Source organism: Silene latifolia, chromosome 5, assembly GCF_048544455.1.
Source record: "Silene latifolia isolate original U9 population chromosome 5, ASM4854445v1, whole genome shotgun sequence".
In the NCBI taxonomy this organism is placed as follows: domain Eukaryota; kingdom Viridiplantae; phylum Streptophyta; class Magnoliopsida; order Caryophyllales; family Caryophyllaceae; genus Silene; species Silene latifolia.
The window spans coordinates 71,738,439-71,761,067 of NC_133530.1; the positions used below are offsets into that span (position 1 = coordinate 71,738,439).

Here is a 22,629-nt window from a genome sequence, read left to right on the forward strand (position 1 = left end):
TGTTTCACGGGTTTGAAACCTGGCTTAATTGGGATTCTATGTTCGGCGATATCCTTGTCGATCCCTGGCATGTTTTTGTAGGACCAAGATAAAATGTCTTTGAACTCGTGTAGGAGGTCTATGAAACTGGCCCTTTCGGTGGGGCTCAGGGTTGTCCCTATCCTAAGTTCTTAGGGTTCTAGTTCGGTTCCTACATTGATGGGTTCAGTGTTCTCTATTACTGGTCCCCCTTCCCCCTCTTGTAGTATTTCCTTGGCTATGTAGGGAGGTATCTCAATTGAGTCTGGGTCTGGGTCATCCTCGGTATCATCATAAACAGAATTGCATTCAAGATAACACAAAGAGTAAGCAGAACCTGATTTATTCATATTAAAGTTTGAGAAAAGCTGAAACAAAGAAGCCATCTGATCTGCGGTCAGCGGCGGTAAAGGGACAGTTGTTGGGACATTTCCTGAACTACTGTTACTATTTGAGACTAAGCTAGGAGAAACAAAGGGAATGGGGGTGACGACAGGAGGAGACTCTCTAGGAACTTCTCTAAACTCCGACTTTGACTCCGACTCTGACTCTGACTCGAATTCATCGTCTTATGGTTCTCCTTTGAACATCTCTCCTTCTCTTGATTGTTGGTCCACTTGATTGATTTTCTCCATCCTTTCTGCTGGTTCGCGTTTATTTCTGTGATTAACGCGGTAGGGTTGAAGTGGTTGTCTTGAAGTATCATGGTAATGATCTCATCCTGCGCGGCTCTAACAAATCGATCTTCTCCAAACGGTAGACTAACAGCTTGTTCGTCTAAGCAAGGTGCTTGACGTACTTTGACGGTAGGAACCGTTTCTGGAGGAATGAAGTAGCAATCGTGAAAGATCTCAATTCCGGCTAGCTTCCTTCCGAGGTGGTGCCAAGGTTCGGGAAATTCGTGAAAGAGTTCTTGAATTCCTTCCCTAAGAAAATATCCATTTAGGGTAAAGAAATTTGGTCGCATTTGGACTCCTACGTGCTTACGGTTTTGAACTTGGGCAAGCATCTCGAGGACTTCCCCTTTAGTGGGTTTGTATCATAGGCCAAGTGGTATCCTTTTTGAGTTGCCTTCCTAGTAGGGTGCGAAGGTGTTTCTTCGGATAGGGTTCAAAGGCATTCCAGGGAAGTATCCTTGGGATTTGAGTATGTGGTTGACCACCAAGTTGGAGTAGGGATCATAATTTAGGGGTGCCAATTCGCTTTCTATGACACTTACGCTTTGAAAGCCCCCAAGTTCATATACTGGATCTGCGAGGACTTGATTATTTGACTTCTTTTCGATTATAGCCTTGATGGGCGACGAAGTGATCGTCACCACTTTGCCATTTAGTGGAATTTTGATCTTTTGGTGAAGGGTGGATGTTACCGCTTTGGAAGCGTGAATCCAAGGTCTTCCCAGAAGTATGTTGAAGGAAGCTTCAATGTCCACTATTTGGAAGTTAACGTTTCGCTCAATTGGCCCTGTGGCTGTGGTTAGGTTAACGAGTCCTACGACCTTTCGTCGTGTACCATCATATTCACGAACACCTTGATTGGTAGGGGTCCAATCCGACTCTTTTATGCCTAGTTTGTATGCCGTTTTGAGGGGTATGACGTTGACCGCGGAGCCATCATCTACCAAGGTCATTGGCACATTCTTCTTTAAGCAAATGACAGTGATGTAAAGAGCCAAGTTGTGGCTAGCGCCAAAGGGTGGCAAATCTTCGTCTGAGAAAGTAATAGGATTACTTAACTTCGGTGATTCTTGGAAGACCAAGTTGACTACATCGTCGGGAGTGGAGTTATGTGCTACATTTAATTTGGCCAAAGCTTGTAGTAAAGCTTGGCGATGTGGGAATGAGCTAGCTACTAATTGCCAGACTGAAAGATCAGCCTTTGTCTTCTGTAATTGCTTGAGCAAATGATCAGTAGAGTCATCTTCATTATCATTTGGTGTTATGACGTTGGTTGGACCATTTTGAGTAGTATTTTGATATGGACGCCCCGAACGAGTTAGGTGGTCCACATCTTGGTCATCACCATTTTGGACTATTTCCTTGACTAGGGAGTGTTCAATGAGATACTCGTCTTCATCATCATCGGCCCATACTCCATTGATTGTAGCTAGTTCCCTCATTCTCATGATTACGTCCTCTAATTGTGTGATTTGGTCGACTAGTTTATCAACCACGGCGACTATTTCTTACATAGTAGCATTTTGAGAAAAGATTAGTGGCGCATGTTCTTTAGGTGTTGCATTGGGGTCACGTAAAGTTGTCACCACATTTTCCAATTCCAAAACTTGCCTATCCACACTCCTTGCCCATGCGATGAAGTCGGCAATGGTAGGGGAAATGGTAGAGTAGAAGCCTTCATTCTCGATCGCGTGGATCTCATCTTTGACTGGAGAAATAAGGTGTGGACAATCTAAGGTAGATTCTTCACTTGTGATCACTAGAATTCCAAGAGGATTCTGAGTGTTGTTGGGCTTACCTCCCGGCGGTATTGGTAGTCGACCATCCTCTATCATGTCTTGAAGCACATTTTTCAATTTGTAGCATTTTTCTGTTTCATGCCCCTTACCCCAATGATATTCGCAATACGAGTTCTCATCCCAGAACTTGGACTTCTTTTCGGGTTCGGGAGTAGGTCCTATGGGTTGGAGCTTGCCTTGCTTCATTAGCCTTTTTAGAGCATTGGAGTAAGTGTCCCCAAGATTTGTAAATTTCCTTGGTGAGGCACTCTTCTTGGATGGCTCGAGGAGGTTAACTTCATCGGTCTTGCTAGTGGAGCCGTAAGAACGACTTGTTGAGCCTTGATATCCTCGACCTACCGTTTTGGACAAGAGCCCTTTACGGATGTCATCTTCGATCCTTGTTCCTAGTACGGTTAAGTCCTTGAAAGTTTTAATGTTTTGGTACCTCAAATGATTTGCATAGATAGGCTTTAAGTTGTCTACGAATTTCTCCACAAGGGTAGCCTCATCCGGTCGTTCAACTAGTTGGGTACTAGTCTTCCTCCACCTACTTAGGAAGTCGGTGAAACCTTCTTTGTCATTTTGGGTAAGAACCTCTAAAGTGCGCATGTTAACTTGGATCTCAGCATTATCCGCATATTGCTTAGCAAACTCGACCGCGGCGTCTTTCCAAGTAGCGATCTTCTTGTGTTCTAGAGAGTAGAACCATTGCTTTGGGATGGTGTCAAGAGATGAAGGAAAGATCCTTAAGAACATCTCGGGTTTGATGCCTTTGATAGACATATAGTCCTTGAAAGCGCGGATGTGGTTTAAAGGGTTTTCATGCCCCTTGAATTTAGGGATATCCGTCATGTTGAAGTTGGTTGGCAACTTGGAACTCACGGCCTCATACTTGCGATTATTCTCCCTATAAATGTCATCCCCTTTAAGATACATCAATTTCTCCTCTAAGTATTGGAGTCGTTTCTCAGCTGCAGTCATACCCATGGGAGGGTTTTCGTCCCTGAAGTCATTCACGAAGTCATCAACGATTTCACAAAAATCGTCATGGTTTCGTTTAGAAATGGTGATCACGTAAGGTACAAACATTTATACAAGTATTATAACGGGATGTTGAGTGCATTTAAAAGGGTTTTGGTTTAAAGGGTGGGTTGCCATACCGAACAATAAAACCCGAAGTCTGTGGAGAGGCTCGTACCAAACAAGAGTAAGGCCGATTCCTAGTCCATTTCCTCAAGTAGTGAAAGTCCTTGATACAAACAAGAGTAAGTACCATGGTATGGATGACGTCAATCGCTATCCATCCTTAGGCCCAAATAAGAATTAGGACCGTTTAGACGGGACGATTGGTCGAATGGGTTGGGTTGGGCTTAGGAAGGCCGAATAAACGATCTAGGAAGATCGAGTTATGAAAACCGACAATTGTCTTGTACAAACTATTCCCTAACCTTGTTCAAGTTTCACCCTTGGCTACACGTAAGTGTATTATCCCCAGCGGAGTCGCCAAACTGTGGACATGGGGCCACGGGGGCGCTTGGGAACAAGTGTTTTCATTTGTGGAGTCGCCACCAATTTATTGTGGAAAATTGGAAACCGTTCGAATACCTCGTGCCATGTGAAGACACAAAGTAGTGACATGAACACCAAGAACTCGTTACCCTTAGCATTCTATGTCTAGAATGACTCTCGTGGATGCCAATGAACACAGATGTTCACAGAGATCTGGAGTAAGGGGTGAGAGTACGTATTAGGAAGCTCTTTTGATCGAACACCTAATCCCGCCCGCCTCGATAGAGGCCTCTACTAATGATTAGGGAAAATTTTCCATACTCGATATATTGTCAATTTATATGCATGCAATGCAACATCCAACGTTTTAATCCTAACATGTGAGAATTAACTAAGTCGGTAAAAAATTAATTTAGCATACAATAAATGTCAAAGTAGGAATTTAAGCTCAATTATATGTGAAAGCATACAAATAATACAACAAAAGAAATACAATAAAATAATGAAAATTACAATGATTACAATGGATTCGATGGATTTATGTCGAAAATACTTTCAAAACGGATAATTTGAGAAAGAACGAAATAAACAAATAAGCGAACAGGAATTAGGCGATAATACGATTAATAGTTAATTAAATACTTAAGCTAAATAAACTAGGTCAAAGCAGAATGGAAGTTCAGAGACAGAAGTCATCCTGGAAGAGGCGCAGCAGAGCTGCGCCCTCTGGAAGAGGCGCAACAGTTGTTGCGTCTGTTCCAAGGATGAGTTCTGGTTGTGAAGCCGAAACTGCAAATCGTTAATGTTAATCGGTGAATTTAAGGATTAATTATGATATTCTACTCGGTTGAAAGTGATTTAACATATCAATTACATGCGAATGAGTCATAAAAACAATAAAACATGGATGAAACGAAGACAAACGAATTAATTTCATGAATGAAACATTGATTAGTGACATAGGTGAACTAAATAGGCTAAATATGACAAATTAATGACAAATTAATAACAAATACGACAATAGACAGATGAAAATATATCAAAGATCGAATTCCAGAAACTCAATATGAAAGAATCGAATCTCTACAACCCGGATTGATTTTAATGACGACAACCCGCAAATATTGGATTACTTGGGATTTAAGTCGGGATTTAATGATGAATAAAACGTGTTAATGACGATAAATTATATGCATGTGAAATTATTAAGCTATTATGTCAAAGAAATTGAAGAACAAACGAAAACAAACAAAAATAACGAATTGACAGAGGACGAAGGAAGAAGAAAGGAAGCGAGAATCGCTGCGGCAAACCTCATGAAGAGGCGTAGCAGTCTGCGTCCCTTCAAGAGCGCGCAGCGATTCTTTGCGTCCTTTCTCGACGGTCATCTTCTGGTAATCCGTAAAAAGGGTTTTAAAGCATGGTTTTATAAATTGGTTTTAAGAAGTATTTTCGACATAAACCTTACATTAGTGATACAAAAGGTAAATAACAATAAATAAAGAAGGATTTACACCCTCAAACTTACATGTTTGACGAAACGAGATGAACTAAGTTTATGATTAGTGATGCTCGACTCGAATGTAACGAAAGTGCCCTCGTAAGAGGAAAACGATTAAGATTAATTATGTTGATTGATTGTGGAGTTGGTCAAATTGGTCGGTCATGCAAATGAGACTGGTACTCAGAAGGATCCGAGCTTACGTGGTCGAATGTTCAAGCACGTAGACGCCAAAAAGTAAGAACGTGGTCTAGAATGCAAAGGGAGAAGAGAAGGGCGGACACTCGCATGAGAAATATGAGGAGCGAAGGCTGCTATTTATACTAATAACGTGAAGGCATAGGGTTTTCGGAGAAACTTTGGAAGTGAATCTCGAAAAGATATGAAAAGATACGAAACAATACGCAGAAAAGGACCTGGGAAGAGGCGCATCAGTCACTGCATCCCTTGGAAGAGGCGCAGCACCTGCTGCGTCTGTTCCTAGGTGGTTTCCTCCTGCGAAAGAAAGATTTCCGTGTTTAATTTATGGAATAACGGGATAATCTTATTTTCCTTAATATTTTGTATGAATATTACGGGAAATTGTTTGCCAAAGAATAAAAGATTGTGAAAGATTTATAAAATATGGAATAGAAATATCCGGAACATTCCAGAACATTCTGACTTGGGATTTAGCGGTTATCAGAAAATGAAGACGGTTTTAGGCCCGGACTCCAAATGTACTCTAATTACTGTCAAAATGACCGTATCGGCGTGTAGATGACAATTAAGAGGTAGACATCAGTGTTTGAGCAATTACTTGACGATAAACTTACGAACTGTCACAAATCGTTCCACGTACCAAACATACGGCCCAATCATCACCAGGTGGTTTGCGGGAGGTGCAGAAATGAGGTATCTACACTTGTTTGCACCTTGGGCAATGAAGCGTCTTTGAAAATTGGTTTCCATTGCAAAAATGAGTACGTTCTTTGTCGCACCCGCTTCCATAACGAAGTCACTATAAGCAATTGACTCGTTAGCTCTTGCATTGGGGCCTGGGTTTGGCGGTATTGGCTCAGTTAAGTACTTGAGCTTACCGTCAGCAATGGCAGCATTCCGTAATGATGCCTCCCAGTCCGCAAAGTTGGACCCGTCATTCTTCAGTCGTGTGAACTGATTCATGTGGACCATGAAAGCTTTCAGCCAAAACTCGCGTCCAAGTGTGGCACTTGGCATAGGGATATCATTATTTCCAGCCATTTGGTGTAAGCAGTATTATCAATATAAAATGAATTCTACACTGCGAAAAGGAAAAATATAATATGCATACTCATCGTTATGATTTAAGTCTAATGCAATACTGTTATAACGCGAAGACTCAAGCATTTATACAATTGACCTCCCTCAAGAATTATATAAATGATCCCAAGACTCAATTATCTGTAAATTGATAAGCCAACCTCTTGGCTAATTCTACTATTAGAATTCTTGGTCGATAAATTTCTGTAAATTCTATTTATAGTCCATCATAATCACGAGAAACTCTTCGGATTATAACGTTGAGGTAAAATAAGTCAACACAAACTACTTACCCAACGTAGAAGAGGTCATATGGAGAGTAAGGTCCTATATGCCTACCGACGAAGAAGGGATTCATAGTTGTTTGCCCTTATAAAGACTAGTCTCAATTTTAGTTATAGAGGAAGATCCCAACAACTTTATTTTAATTCATTTTAAGTGAACTAATATCTAGCATGCGAGAATGAATAAACTAAGATGATGGCTTAAAATTGTGTGACATCTTTATGTCCATGATAACTAACATTCAATCTATATGAGTCAATTTTCATGCATATTAGGTGGTTTGGTTTAGGCGGAATATGATGCACTAATTATGAAGCGAAGAAAAGCAATAAGAATGGAAAAACGTAAAACAAAAAAGTCCTAGTGTGGCCTATCTACCAAAATGAACATAAATACAACTTTGGAATCCTTCCTAGGACCCGAGAAGCTTGTCTTGATGTTCCATCTTGGTCCATGTAGTGGGAGTGAGCAATCCAATCTCCATCTTCAATCTACTCAAAATTACAATAAAAATTACAAAATAAACCTATTTACATTCTAATTTCAAAACCATAATACTTAAAGAAAACCAAAAGGAGATACGAGATCTCAACATTACATTAAAATTATGTTTCCATCATTACGAAAACATAATTAACTAAGGCCACACTAGGTAATACAAATTACAACCGATTGCAAAAAAAAAAAAAAAAACGTAAATAAACCATCCAATCGATTCATACAACTAAATAAAAATGCATCAACTATAAATTAACCATTCAAGACATAATTCCTTAATTATGTAGAGTAATTTATCCAAACCACCTATTTTATAATTATCAAAATTATGTGACAATTCCTCAATTACTCACAATAATTTCAATCTTAATTCACATTAGCTAGTGATATGAATTAATCCAACATTATTTTAAACCTCTTTAAAATAATTGGGTATCTAAAATTTGTGAACTTTTTCACAACAAATAATCATACATTATAAATTTAATGTATAATTATTAATGGCCAAAACACAACAAAAAAAAAACAGAAAAATATTTTTTTTATTAAAATGCCCTCGGCATTCAGCAAAAAAACGAAAAAAAAACAGGTTTTTTTTTTCTTGTGCTCTCGGCAAAACTGAAAAAGAAAAAAAAAACAGTTTTTTTTTTCCTTTTATTACTCTCGGCAATAAGCCCTAATTTTCAAAAAACAGTTTTTTTTTCTTTTAGAAAACATATTCTTTTAGATGAACAAATTTGTTTATTGTTGCTAATATAACAAGATTGGCATAAACATCATCTTTTAATTTAAAATTGGATTCAAACTAGATGATTCAATTTAACCTCTTAAAATGAATATCCAAATTATGATTAAATCGATTATCCGTATATTTGATTCATCACAATTGATTTGAACATGATTAAATTAACTTGTATGCCAAAACTATATAGCAAAAACAAATCATCAACAAATAAAAACAATTTCCATTTACATTTTAATTTAATTCTCATTAAATCAAAACATCTACAAATTTATCATATTATCATCTTAACTAATTAAAACAACAATATTAATAAATCAAAATGGAAACAAAGCAACAAAAAAAAAAACAAAAAGTCTCGGCAAAAAAAAAAATTAATTGGCAGAAATTTGTTTTTCAAAACGGCCGAACTCTTTTTTTTTTTCTTTTTCTCAAATTTTTGTTTAAATCCATTTATGAAAATCATATAAAATAATTTCGTGGCCTATGCTCTGATGCCACTTATAGGAAATATCGGTATATTTCATCAAGAAAATTTCGGATTATAACGAAATTATAATTATGAAATAACTAGTCATAAACGAATTTGCAAAAACAAAAGTATAGAGATAAGAATCAACCTTTGGTCCTAGCAATTTGGCCTAAGAACAATATCGAGATCGATATTCTCCTAATCGTTTCACCCAAAATGCTATGAGAAATGCCCTTGTTCTTGCTAGAAAGAGATCCCTAAAATGTTAATTATTTTTAGGGTTTTTGGTTTTGTGATGAGAGAATTAGGTCAAAAAGGAAGAGAGCAAAAATGATCTACTTTTCTCTCCTCTTAACCGTGTAAAAGAAGAAGAATTAGGGTAGATTTTTTTTTCTTTTTTTCCTCTTATTCGGTCAACAACCCAAACAAAAATAAGGAGAGGAATCTTCTTATTTTTAGGTAGTTAACATTTTGTATAAAATGTGTATATATTATCAATTGTCAATTATGTCAACACGTATTTAATAAGTCTACACACAACAGTTTGTAGTCGATTAATACCGGTCTGTCAATCATTTATTATGACAATGTCGTATAATATATACTTTAACTATAAATATCGCATATTTATAATTTGCTAATTAAATTAACTGGTTACGTTTAATTACGAATTAACATCTTAATTCGTTTAAGCTAACATTATATACATTAATTAAATATAACAGTTTATATTCAATTTACGAATTAACAGTTAATTCGTCTCAGCTAATATTATTTAATTGTATTAAATAATCGTCTCATCATCACATTGACTAACTGTTTAGTCAAAAACATGAACTAACCTTTTAGTCATATAAGGCATCAATGTGATTACATTTTCATATAATCACATCTCTCAAATACATCCTTTAGGTGTGACTTTTAGGGACCAGTTGATCACCGCCATCAGTATGATAATAATGTCAAACTTCTAGCAAGCCAACCGTTATTAAGTAAACGTTAATCAACTGATAAAACACTAAGTATACCCTTGTGAACCTACAAGAGATTTATATATGTTATCACACTAACTGTGGAGGACACTAGCTCCAACAAGAGATGTTCTTAAGGATCTTTCCTTCATCTCTCGACACCATTCCCAAATAGTGGTTTTACTCTCTAGACCACAGGAAGATATCTACTTGGGATGATGCAGCCATCGAGTTCACTAAACAATACACGGATAATGCCGAAATTCAAGTCAACATGCGCACTCTATAGGTTCTTACCCAAAATAAAAAGGAGGGGTTCACCGATTTTCTAAGTAGGTGGAGGAAGACTAGTACCCAACTTGTTGAGTGTCCAGACGAGGCCACTCTTGTGAAACGTTCGTGGATAATCTAAGGCTTATCTATGCAAATCACTTGAGGTACAAAAACATCAAGTCTTCCAAAACTTAACAGTATCAGGTACAAGAATTGAACACGATATTTGCAAAGGAATCTTATCAAAACAGTAGGACGCGGATATTAAGGGTCCACATCAACCCGAAGTCGTTCCTACGGTTCCACCAGCAAGACCGGCGATGTCAACCTCGTCAAGTCATCCAAGAAAAATAATACACCAAGAAAATTCAATGACATCGGTGACACATACACAAATGCGCTGAAAAGGTTGATGAAGCAAGGAATAATCCAACCAATAGGACCTACACCTGACCCGGAAAAGAAGTCCAAATTCTGGGATGATAATGCCTATTGCGAGTATCATAGGGGCAAAAGGGCACAACACAAAAAACTGTTATAGGCTGAAACACGCTCTCCAAGATATGATTGAAGATGGACATTTGCCTATCCCTCCCTCAAGCAAGCCTAACAATACAAAGAATCCTCTTGGAATTTTAATGATCTCGGATGAGGAATCCACCTTGGATTGTTCACACCTTATCTCTCCAGTCGAAGATGAGATCAATATGGTCGACCGTGGAGAAGCCTACTCTACCATCACACCAACCATTGCATATTTTGTAGCATGGAAAAAAAATGTGAGTAGACAGGTTGTTGAACTAGAAGATGTCGTCTCATCTTTGCGAAAGTCAAAACTCCCAGCACGAAGAGCCACGCAAATGGCCATCACCCTATCCTGTGAATCTACAATAAAAGAAGTCATCGCGATAGCTGGCGATTTGGTTCAACAGATTATCAATCTAGAATCCGAAATCCTATACCCCAAATAACTCAACACACTATCAGCGACGTTTGGGCCGACGATGACGAATATGTCTACCTCAAAGAACATTTCTTGGTCAAAACTTTGGAGGATCTCGACATAGATCACCTAACTCGATCTGCTCGCTCATACCAAAATGTCACTCAAATGCAAACAAATAATTCCGCTACAAATGGGAATGTCACATCTCCAACAGAGAATAATGAAGATTCAGTCACTGACCACCCAATGAAGCAACTACAGAAGACAAAGGCCGATCTTTCACTCTGACAACTAGTTGATAGTTAATTTCCACATCGCCAAGTTTTGCTACAAGCATTGGCTAAACTCAACGTAGCACACGACTCTACTCTAGATGATGTGGTCAACCTAGTCCTTTAGGACTTATTTAAGCTAAGTAACCCAGTTACTTTCTCAGATGAAGACTTGCCCCCCTTTGGTGTCACTCATAATCTAGCCTTATACATTACAGTCAGATGGCTCAAAAAGAATGTACCCATAATGCTAGTGGATGATGGTTCCCCAGTCAAACTCATACCACTGAAGACATCTTATAAGCTAGACATGAAAGAGTAAGACTACACTCCAACTAATCAAGGGGTTCGCGCATACGATGGGACACAACGCAAAGTGGTAGGTCTCATCACTCTTACTATAGCCACTGGACCAATCGATAGAAAGGTCAACTTCCAAATAATAGACATCCAGGCATCCTTTAACATATTTCTAGGAAGGCCATGGATCCATGCTTCCAAACCTGTGATAGCCATGCTTCATCAAAAGATCAAAATTCCTCTAGATGGTCGAATAGTGACGATCACTTCGTCGCCTATCAAAGCAGTCATCGAAAAGATGTCCAGTAATCAGGTCGTGTCGGACCCAGTGCATGAGTTAGGAGGATTTCAAACCATCAACCTTGTGGAAAGTGAATTGGCACCTCTATACTTCAACCCTTATTCTAACCTAGTGGTCAACAACATACTCAAATCCCGAGGATACTTCCCAGGAATGCCACTAAACCCAATCCAGAACACCAATTTCCCACGTTCAAAGAAGGTCATTCCCTGAAGATGCCACTAGGGTTGGGATACAAGCCTACTGTATCCGAGACTTTCGAAATGCTCACTCAAGTCCACGATCGCAAAAATCGAGGAATACAAATGCAACCATATCACCCAACACTGAATGGGTACTTCGTCAAGGAAGGACACCGTGAATCTTTTCACGGATTTCCTGAACCTTGGATGTTCAAAGGCAAAAAGCTAGCTGGGATCGAAGTGTTCTTTGATTGCTATTTCATTCCCTAAGAAACGGTTCCTGCCGTAAAAAATCATAAGACACCTTGTCTCGACGAACAAGCCGTTAGCCACTTATTCGTAGAATATCGATTCGTTAAGGCAGTCCAAGATGAGATTATTACCATGATACTTCGGGATGACCATTTCAACCCCGCAACACTCATCATGGATGAAAACCCAGCCAATCAGCAGAAAACATGGAGAAAGTCAATTAAATGGACAAACAATCAAGGAAGGCTCTTGAAGCTCACAACTGGAGAAGGACAGATGTTCAAAGGAGAATCAGAAGACGAAGAGTTGGAATCTGAGTCGGAGTCGGAATTGAACTCAGAAACTGAGTCTAAATCTAGGGAAGTCATTAGAGAGTCTCCTCTTGTTGTCACTCCCCATCCCTTTGTTTCTCCTAGTTTAGCATCGTCTAGTAACAGTAGTTCGGGGAATGCCCCAGCAATCTTCCCTTTACCGCCACTGACTACAGCGCAGATGGCTTCTTTGTTTCAGCTATTTTCAAACTTTAATATGAATAAATCTAATTCTCCTTCTCTTCGTGTTATCTTGATTGAAATTCTATTTACGATGATAATGAGGATGATCCTGACCCAAACTCAATCGAACTACCTACTTACATAATTACCCATTTTTCACGGTTAAAGAAGCTCATTTGTGACCGTCTTAAGACGAAATTTTAAGCATTAAAAAAGTAGTACCCAACATAATTACCCACTTCACCATGAATCCAAAGGTACCAACTTTTCTCAAAATGGATAAATAAAACTTGTATAAAACCGTCTCGAGCAAACACTACATGAATTCAGCAAGAAGAAAACTGTGTTATAAAAGAGTAAAAGAAAAAACATATGTAAGCACATACTGATATGACCCCAGTGCATAGCATCTTCTTGCATCTAATTGTCTATTACTACTACTAGTACCAATGGTGCTACCCGAGCTAATTTCACGCTCACGCTCCTTAGGTGTCTCGCTTTCATCATTATTTAGGCTTTTGAACTTCCCGAGCCTGACTGAGAAAACCCGTCTTATACAAATAGGCAACCATGATACCATGTAAACAAGAGTCTAGCAATTTCCTTCAACAACCGTTATAAGATGGTTTCACATTCTACTAACAAGACATGCTCATGTAATTGCTTGAGACGGAATCCAGCATCCATAGAGTCACACACATTAACCACCAACACGACCCGATTCGGCCACCATAAGCCGTCCCAAAACAGCGAGAAACCGTCCCAAAAATAGTCCCAAAAAAAACAGCATTATACCGTCCAAAATCCGCACCAAAACAAGCCCAAAAATGACACCCAAGGAAGCATAAAACAGTTCAAATCGAGCCAAAATTTAGATGGCATGGAAGACAAGTTTGAGACGGAAACAAAACTCAGCTAGAACACGAATGACAACCATTACGCTCATCCTAACAATGCTCAAAAATCATGTGAAAATAGTCGCATAAAACCAGCCCATATCAAACATTATTCTGAGACGGAAATTAACATACAAATGAGAAAAACGCAAGGAATCAAACTTAATCAAACAAGAGCATATAAAATGACATATAAGACGGAGTTTCGACATTTTTGTCGGGTAACCTATCACCGTTACCTTATTTGCTCTTCTAAACGTCCAAGGAATCGCACAAGATGACCCTAAACCCAAAAATGAAAGAAATTAGTCCAAAATCCAAATCCCTTGTAAGACGATCGAACTGAAACAGGATGAAAGCTTGGCTCTTTCTTACATATAAAGAAGGAGGACGAGAAGAGGAAGCTATTGGTGCAAAAATTATCGAATTTGGTTAAGAAACGGAAGAGAAATCGGGGTTTGAGAATTGGGCTTTTAAAGGTGGTGGTGTTGTTTCGATGTTACTGTGCAAAGCTACTGTTGCTTGAAAATAGAAAGGGGGAGGGGGAAAGTGACGGGTTAGGGGGGGGGGGGATAATATAATAATAATAATAATAATAATAATAATAATAATAATAATAATAATAATAATAATAATAATAATAATAATAATAATAATAATAATAATAATAATAATAATAATAATAATAATCATAATAATAATAATCGTAATCATAATAATAATAATCGTAATAATAATAATAATCGTAATAATAATAATAATAATCGTAATAATAATAATAATAATCGTAATAATAATAATCATAATCATAATCATAATAATAATAATAATCATAATAATAATAATAATAATAATAATAATAATAATAATAATAATAATAATAATAATAATAATAATAATAATAATAATAATAATAATAATAATAATAATAATAATAATAAAAGGATTGTTTAAGTAAGAGTGTAAGAGAGTAGGTGAGTGTGTTGTGTTGTCGAAATCGGGTTGGTCCGAAGTAAAATAGCTTTACGAGAGAAATGTGACGATCTTTGCTAGCCGGAAATATGTCTATAACTTAAGAAGAAATTTATTATTGTTACTATTATTTTCACTATTATTACCGTGCGACTAAAATACTTATTTTTATATAAATTAAAATTTAAAATATTAATTTTATAAAAATAATGTTTAAAATAACATTAATTAAATTAAATAATTTAAAAATATAAAATAAAGTAATAGAATGGTTAAATAAATTACAAATGCTTAAAGTAGAAAATTCGCGGGTGTTACATACATAATTAAATAAATACTAGAGAAGGGTAAAGTGGTACTAGTTACAGAGAACACTGAACCTATCAACGTAGGGACAGACTTAGAACCACAAGAACTTAAGATATGGACAACCCTGGATCAAATGAAAAAGCTCGCTTCATCGACATTCTTTACGAATTCAAAGACGTCTTCGCTTGATCCTACAAGGATATGTAAGGTTTCTTCTGATGATAGTGTTGAGCTTGTTCAGTGGTCTATATCTTCGTTTGATCGTTTATTATCGTTGGGACTTCGCACCGTGAAATCAATTCCTCCTAAGTGTCGTCATGGGTTTGCTCGGGCTTTGAAAGGAGCCCTGGATGATGTTGCTGGTTCCCCTAGTGATCTCTCCCGCTGGATTCGTTTGCTTGTTTTACCACTTTGTCTGCTTAAGACTTTCGCACCTCGGAGTAATCTTGAGTGTAGGACTGATATTCGGCGCCAACGTCAGGAGGAGAGTATTGCCAGGGCTATCCTTGCTTGGGGGTAGTACGAGGAGGGGGGGGTTTAAGGCATTTGCGGGAATATTTTCATAAGGGTCCTTCTTTGTTTAATGTGGAGGAGGATCTTGATTTGAGTGAGCTTAACCTCCGGCAATGTCGGCGGATGATTTGTGATGGTCACTATACTGCTGCTGTTCGGGTGCTTTCTTCCTCTGGGGTCGCCCCCTACTCCGATGCCACTCTTGTGGCCTTGCGTGAGAAGCATCATGTCGCCCCGCCTCCTTCATTGCCTCCTTTGTCTGGGGATCATCATCCTCTGGTTGCCTCTTAGACAGTGGTTTTGGATATGATTCAGAGCTTCCCACGTGGTACTTCTTGTGGGAGAGATGGTTTTCGTGCCCAACACCTTATGGACTGTTTGAGTGGCGCTGCTGTGGCTATCTCTGATGATTTGATCACTTTTATTACTAGGGTGGTTAATATTTTTCTTGAGGGCCGGTGTCCTATAGCTTTGGGTGAGTACATTGCCAGCGCCCCTCTCACGCCGCTTGTTAAACCGGGTGGTGGTGTTCGTCCTATTGCTGTTGGCACTGTCTGGAGACGGCTTGTCTCTAAGGTGGGTGATTTTCTGGTTGGTCCTTCATTGTCTTCTTACTTTGCTGGTCTTCAGTTTGGGGTGGGTGTGTCCGGTGGAGGAGAGGCTATCTTACATGCCTTGAATCGGCTCATTGACGCTCGGGGTGCTAAGGTGGGACTTTCTATGTTGCTAGTTGATTTCCAGAATGCTTTCAACCTTGTTGATCGTACGACCATGCTTCAGGAAGTCCGCCGTCATTGCCCGGTTCTTTCCTGTTGAGTGGAGTGCTGTTACTCCAGTCCTGCCCGTCTTTTTTATGGGGAGCATTGCTTGTGGTCTTGTTAGGGTGTCCAGCAGGTTGATCCCTTAGGTCCTTTGCTTTTCGCTTTGGTTTTGTATCCCTTGGTGTGCAAAATAAGGGACTCTTTTGACCTTACCTTGCAGGCGTGGTACTTGGATGATGGCACCATCGTTGGGAACACTTTGGAGGTGGGAAGGGTTTTGGATTTGATTATAGCTAATGGCCCTCGTTCTGCACTACATCTTAATGTCTCCAAGACGAAGGTCTTTTGGCCTGTTGAGGATCCTCGGAGTCGGCTTCTCGGGGTTTTCCCTACTTCTATTGCTCGGCCCTTGCGTGGTGTTACGGTTTTGGGGGACCTGTCAGTACTTGTCCTGGCTTTGGCAGTGAGGTTGTGGCGAAGAGAGTGACTAAGACCATTGAGCTAATGGACTTGGTTGAGAGGGTTGAGGACCCGCAATGTGAGTTGCTTCGGCTTAGCGCTTGTACTGGTATTTCTAAGCTCTATTTCTCTCTTCGTACTTGCTCCCCCAGTGTTTTTGGGTCGGTCCATCTTCCTTTCGATGCTGCTCTTCGTTCCAGCTTGGAACGTATTGTCACCTCGTCTGGCCCGGGTTTTGGGGATTGGTAGTGGCGTCTTGCTACATTCCCTTTCCATCTTGGTGGTCTTGGTGTCTATGCGGCGGGAGATGTTTTACACTATGCTTTAATTGCGTCCCGTTTGCAGTCTGCTGATTTGCAGGCTAAGATCCTCGGACCTTCTGGTATTGTAGCTGCTGGCCCTGCTTTTGACGATGTCGCACGGGTGTTTTCTGTGACTATAGGTTCTGATATCTTAGGTAACCCTAGTGAAATTGCTGCCCCCAAACTTATGAAGAAATTGGCAGACATTTATTTCGCGACGGTTGCTGCTTCTTTAGAGTCTGTTTTTTCTCTTTGACACCACGCCAGCTTGCTTTGTGGCAGTCTTAGCAGGGTTCCCACTCCTCTGATTGGTTACGTGCGGTTCCTATCTCAGGGTTGGGTCAGACTATGAACGGGAGGACTTACCGTAGTGTGCTTGGGTATCGTCTGGGTGTTCCGTTATTCACGGTATCTAGGCCCTGTCCTGCTTGCTCTCGGGTTTTTGCTGATGATGTTTTCGGGGACCACGTTGTTTCTTGTACTGGTACTGTGGGCGTTAAACATCGGCACAACCTCGTCCGTGACACTCTTTTCGACATTTGCTATAGATCTGGTATTTCTGCGGGAAAGGAGGTTGATATCGGTTTGGTTGACGGGCATCGTGGCTCTCTTCGACCTGCGGATTTGCTGCTTTATTATTGGGACAGAGGGCGCGATGTGTGCTGATGCGTGTCATTTATATGATGTTTTACACCTTATTTTACACGCATTTCAAAGCTCAATTATGTAGTTTATGCTACTATTTGCCCCATTTCGTCTACTTTCGTATTTTCATGTAATATTGCAGATTATTGCGGAAATGAGTAGAAATCGAGCCGAATCCGTCCCCGAGTACCTTGCATTGCATTGACATGAAGTATTTACACAGGGAACGAACTTGGTGCGCATTTCGAGGCCTGAAAGATAATTTTATGATGAATTAGAAGTGGACTACCAGCTATAGTGGTCGATCGACCGATGCCTATGGTCGATCGACCAGAGCACGAAGAACAGAAGCCACTGTACAGCGTAGGTTGGTCGATCGACTGGTCCTTGTGGTCGATCGACCAGACCGTGATTCTGATGCAAGTTAAAAGATCGAGAAGTTAAAATCCCATTGTAACTAGGTTTAGGAATAAGGGTTACGTAATATTTCTATATAACGTAACCTGGTTTTTCAGAGGAATGATCCAGTTTTTTTATCATCAAGCTTTAATCAAGTATTTCATCATCAAATTTTAGCTTAGAATATTTTTCCGTCAATAAAAGTTTATTTTCCGCATCCGGTTTTGAGCTTTCCTTCTTGTTTCATACGGTATTTCTCTGTTCTATTATTCAGTATTCGCTGCTTTATTTCGTTCATAGATTAGAAATTGCTAGAGTAGTATTCCCAAAGCCAATTATAGTTTCATGTTATTTGCTTGTTTAGTTAATTTAATCATGAATTCAGTAGCTTAATTCGTAAATCTTATTGTTTTTCTTGTCACAATCATGAGTAGCTAAACCCCATGTGCTAGGATGTAGGGAATCTGTAGTATAGGCGGCATTAGAATAGGGAGACATAGACGCGCCATGGTCGATCGACCGGCCACGTAAGATTTGTTTCGTTTTGATTAATTAAATTGCTTTATTTGACGAATCGAGTGCACGCGACTAGTTGAATGCCTAGGAATTGACCGACCCGATAAGATCGAAAGATAGGGGGGGGGGGGGGGAGATGGACTAACTAATTAAGACGACTAAATTAATAAGATCGAGAGATAAGTTAATTTAGACTTTTAAATCACTTTTCAGGACGAAAGTTAGCATTAGTGATATTAGGGACCCGTAGCGAGATCGAAAGATGCTACCTGTTAAGAATGGACCGAGAGGACTTCTTATTTTCCCGTCTCATGTGATTGTTTTAGACCTACCTAGTACACTGCCGCCGAAACTATAGTGAACCAACCATCCTAGCACCCTTTTAATATTTGATTTCATCTATTAGCTTAGTTTACCTTTCCATTTGTTGCCTTTAGTTATAGATCAACTCAAAACAAACCCCCACTCATATGTTACTTTAGACTAAAATCAGACAACTAATAATTGCATTCGCCTCTCTGTGGTTCGACCCTGACTGCCACTAGCTATAGTAGTAGTTTGGAAATATAAATTTATCTTTAATACTCTACGACGGTATCAAATTTTGGCGCCGTTGCCGGGGAGGCAATTGTTTAAATTTTTAGTTGTTTTTATTTTAGTTTTTTTTTTCAGTTTAAGGGACATCTATTCCTTAAACTATTCTCATATTCTTCTTGTAGTTTCATCTTATGCGCAGGTCTCAACAAGGCGAATTACTTCCCCTTGATCTCGAGCTTGAGAGGACTTTGCGCGTGAAGAGGAGATTATTTCAAGAACAACAGTCAAAGGAAGAGCCTGGTTCTCACTCTAGTTTTTACGAGAACGAGCTGTTTGAGGAGGATCCACCTTCTTCACCTATTTCTACTTCCTCAGCTGAGACCGTCACATCTCCAGACATGGCTGAAGAAGCGAGTATAGCCAGTCACTCTGAGCCGACAACAGAGAATCTCTATAAGGGATTCGCATTACCAGGGACGGATAGAAAATTCGAGCCGAAACCGTCTTACATCAACTTGGTTGAGAGAAACCAATTCGGGGGAGCTGCAAATGAAGATGCAGCTAAACATATGGAGACATTCATTGACTACTGCTGTTCCATACCCCCACCAACCGGTGTGAGCCAGGACCAGGTGAAGGAGACGATGTTCATATTCTCTCTTCGCAATGCTGCAAGGGAGTGGTACCGAGACCTGGATCGAGCTGCTAACGGGATCACTAATTGGAAGTCGCTGGCCCTAGCATTCTACAAGAAATATTTCTCTGCCTCGAAGACAAATGCCATTAGAGATCAGATCACGAGCTTTAAACAGGGTCCTGATGAGAATTTTCATGAGGCGTGGGTCCGTTTCAAGAAGCTGGTGCGAACTATTCCGCACCATGGGTTCGAGAAATGGAGCCTATGCAATCAATTTTATAATGGGCTTTATGATGATCAGAGGGCTATCCCGGATGCGGCGACTAATGGCGATTCCAGGAGAATGTTGGAGAAACTAAGGGGTGGAAAATTATTGATGATTTGGCCACCCATAAAGTTGAGTATGGGAATTCCAGGGGAAATCAAAGGAGAGTCTGAATCCCCTTCGTAGCCTGCATTAGAAGCTCTTACGGCGAGATTTGAAAAGTACGAGTTGGGAGGAGCTTCAAAAGGAGGGATTTATCAAGTGAATGCTGTGTCAGACGGTCCTTTCGTCTGCAAGAGATGTGGAGGAGAAGGACATGTTGCAGATTTTTGTCTTAATCCTTATGAGTCTTGTGCTGCTTTTCAACATTATAGGAAGACAAACACTTATTTTGAGCCGAATGTCCATCCAAACTTGAGGTGGAGTAGCCAGAATGTCCAAAATCCGACTCCACCTCCACAAAGCCGAGAACTTTGTGCCCCCTCATAAGCAAAGAAGAATGACCATACCAAAAGCCTCCGTATGTCCCTCAAAGAAGAAGCAGTCCCATGGCTCCGATTTTGCCGAGTTGAAAAATTTGTTGCTGAAAGAGTCTCAAGCTAGAGAGGCCGGGATGAAAATGTTGGAGAGCCAAATTGCTCAATTGGCTAGCAAGAGTGCAACTCGAGCTCCAGGGCAATTACCGTCTCAGCAGGATCAAAAAGAGACCCTAAATGCTATTACTTTGAGGAGTGGGTCTACACTCGATGGGCCCGCTATGGTTGAGGATGTCACTGAAAAAGATGAGGTGGAACCGAGTAAGAAGAAGGCAGTAACGAACAATGGCAAGAAAAAGACGACTAGCAGGTATATCAGTCGATCGACTGATACACCTGGTCGATCGATTCCGTCTGCGCGCAACAAGGAGTTAAGTTCGAGGAAGTCAGTCGATCGACTGACCTACATGGTCGATCGACTGACAGCGCTGCTGATATTGAACCTTTTTATCCTCCAATGCCTAATAACATGAGGGACCACTTGTTTCGGGGTACGACGACTCCGAAATTATTGAGGCAAGACCCAAATGCTGATGGCCGGTCAGTCCCGGTTCCAAAGTATGACCCAATGACGATTAATGGTTCATTTTTTAGACGGTTTGAAGAAGGTTCAAGCTTCAACAAAGACAAGGTAGTGGATTTTCAGCCTAAATCCACTGATGCCGGTATGAGAGACTTAGAGGAGAGGGCTAAGTTCCTTCTTACAGCCCCCTATCCGGAGAGATTAGTGCCGACGAAGGAACAGGTATCGCTTAACAAATTTGAAAATGTTATTCGTAGCTTAAACGTGCAAGTTCCTTTTCTTGAATTAGTTAATCAAGTGCCTGCTTACATGAAATTTATGAAGCAACTTTTGTTTAAAAAGAAGTCACTTGAAACTGTGCAATCTGTCGCACTAACTGAGGAGTCATGTTCTTATTTGACTCATACTGCACCTCATAAGCTAGAAGACCCAGGTAGTTTTTCAGTCCCATGTAATATTGGTACCTTCTCAATTGAGAAGGCATTATGTGACCTAGGAGCTAGCATTAGCGTCATGCCTTTGAGTCTTGCTAGGAAGTTGAAATTGACTAGGTTTGTAGTTACCAACATGACAGTACAGATGGCTGATCGTTCTGCGGTCCAGCCTATAGAAGTCTTAGAGGACATTCATGTGCAAATAGGGAAGTTCTTTTTCCCTGTTGACTTCGTTGTACTAGATATGCCCGAGGATGCTCACATTCCTATCATTTTGGGTAGACCATTCCTTCACACTGCTGGTGCAGTTATAGATGTTGGCTCAGGGACTTTGACCTTCAAAGTAGGGAAACATTCCATCGTCTTTGCCCAGACAGCTAAGAAGAAAGACCCTATGTGGCCAGTCACTTGTAATACAATTTCTGAAAAGAAATCTTATTTTGTGCTTTCTGATATGCCTGCCCCTATGCCTATTCCTGTTGTAACACCTCCGCCCCAGATTGGGAGCAAATTGGAGGAAGATTCTTCATTTTAGATATTGCAGGAAATTTGGTTTGGGGAAGGAAGAGCGCATGTTGCTCCAGCTGTGAAGGAGCCAATCGTTCAAAGAGGCGGCCTAGGATGTATTAGCTATGGCACAGATGAGGAGCCTGATGAGGAGCCAGTCAAAGTGACGGAGTCCGATTTGGATTTTGATGAGCCAGATGAAGTTATTGATTGGGGAGATGCTGAAGCTGTTGATCCGTTGAGTTCTGCGGATGTTGAAGTTGATAGGAGTGCAGCTGAGGAGATGAGCACTGTAGAGGCTACTTCTTGTAGCCAGGAGCCGAGCAAGTGGGCCATTCCGTGGCCATTCTTGATCAACTATTAGTTGATCACATGCTTTTAAAGACCATTTTATTGCTTTTAGAATTTTTATTGCTTTTGTGTGCGCGAGACTTCGCATTTTAATAAGTTTGCTTAGGATTTTACATACTTTAGAATGTTACTTTGGGTTTTGCGCAATTTTGGGCGCACTATTATGTGTATTTGCAGGTTTATAGACCATGTTGGCTCAATTTATTGAGCTAATTCGAAGAAAATCAGAATTTACAGCAGGTTTTCCAGTCGATCGACTGCCTCCTATGGTCGATCGACCGAGCTGCGAATTCCAGGAGCTTCATTCTGTTC

The 22,629-nt window shown here is 40.0% G+C and overlaps 1 non-coding gene across 1 annotated transcript; it reads right to left on the reverse strand.

Moving 5' to 3' along the window:
• Positions 1–19,843: 19,843 nt before the first annotated feature.
• Positions 19,844–19,950, reverse strand: LOC141658299 (small nucleolar RNA R71). Its single transcript, XR_012549192.1, has one exon. It is a non-coding gene; the product is annotated as a small nucleolar RNA R71 (small nucleolar RNA).
• Between the last annotated feature and the right edge of the window lie 2,679 nt (positions 19,951–22,629).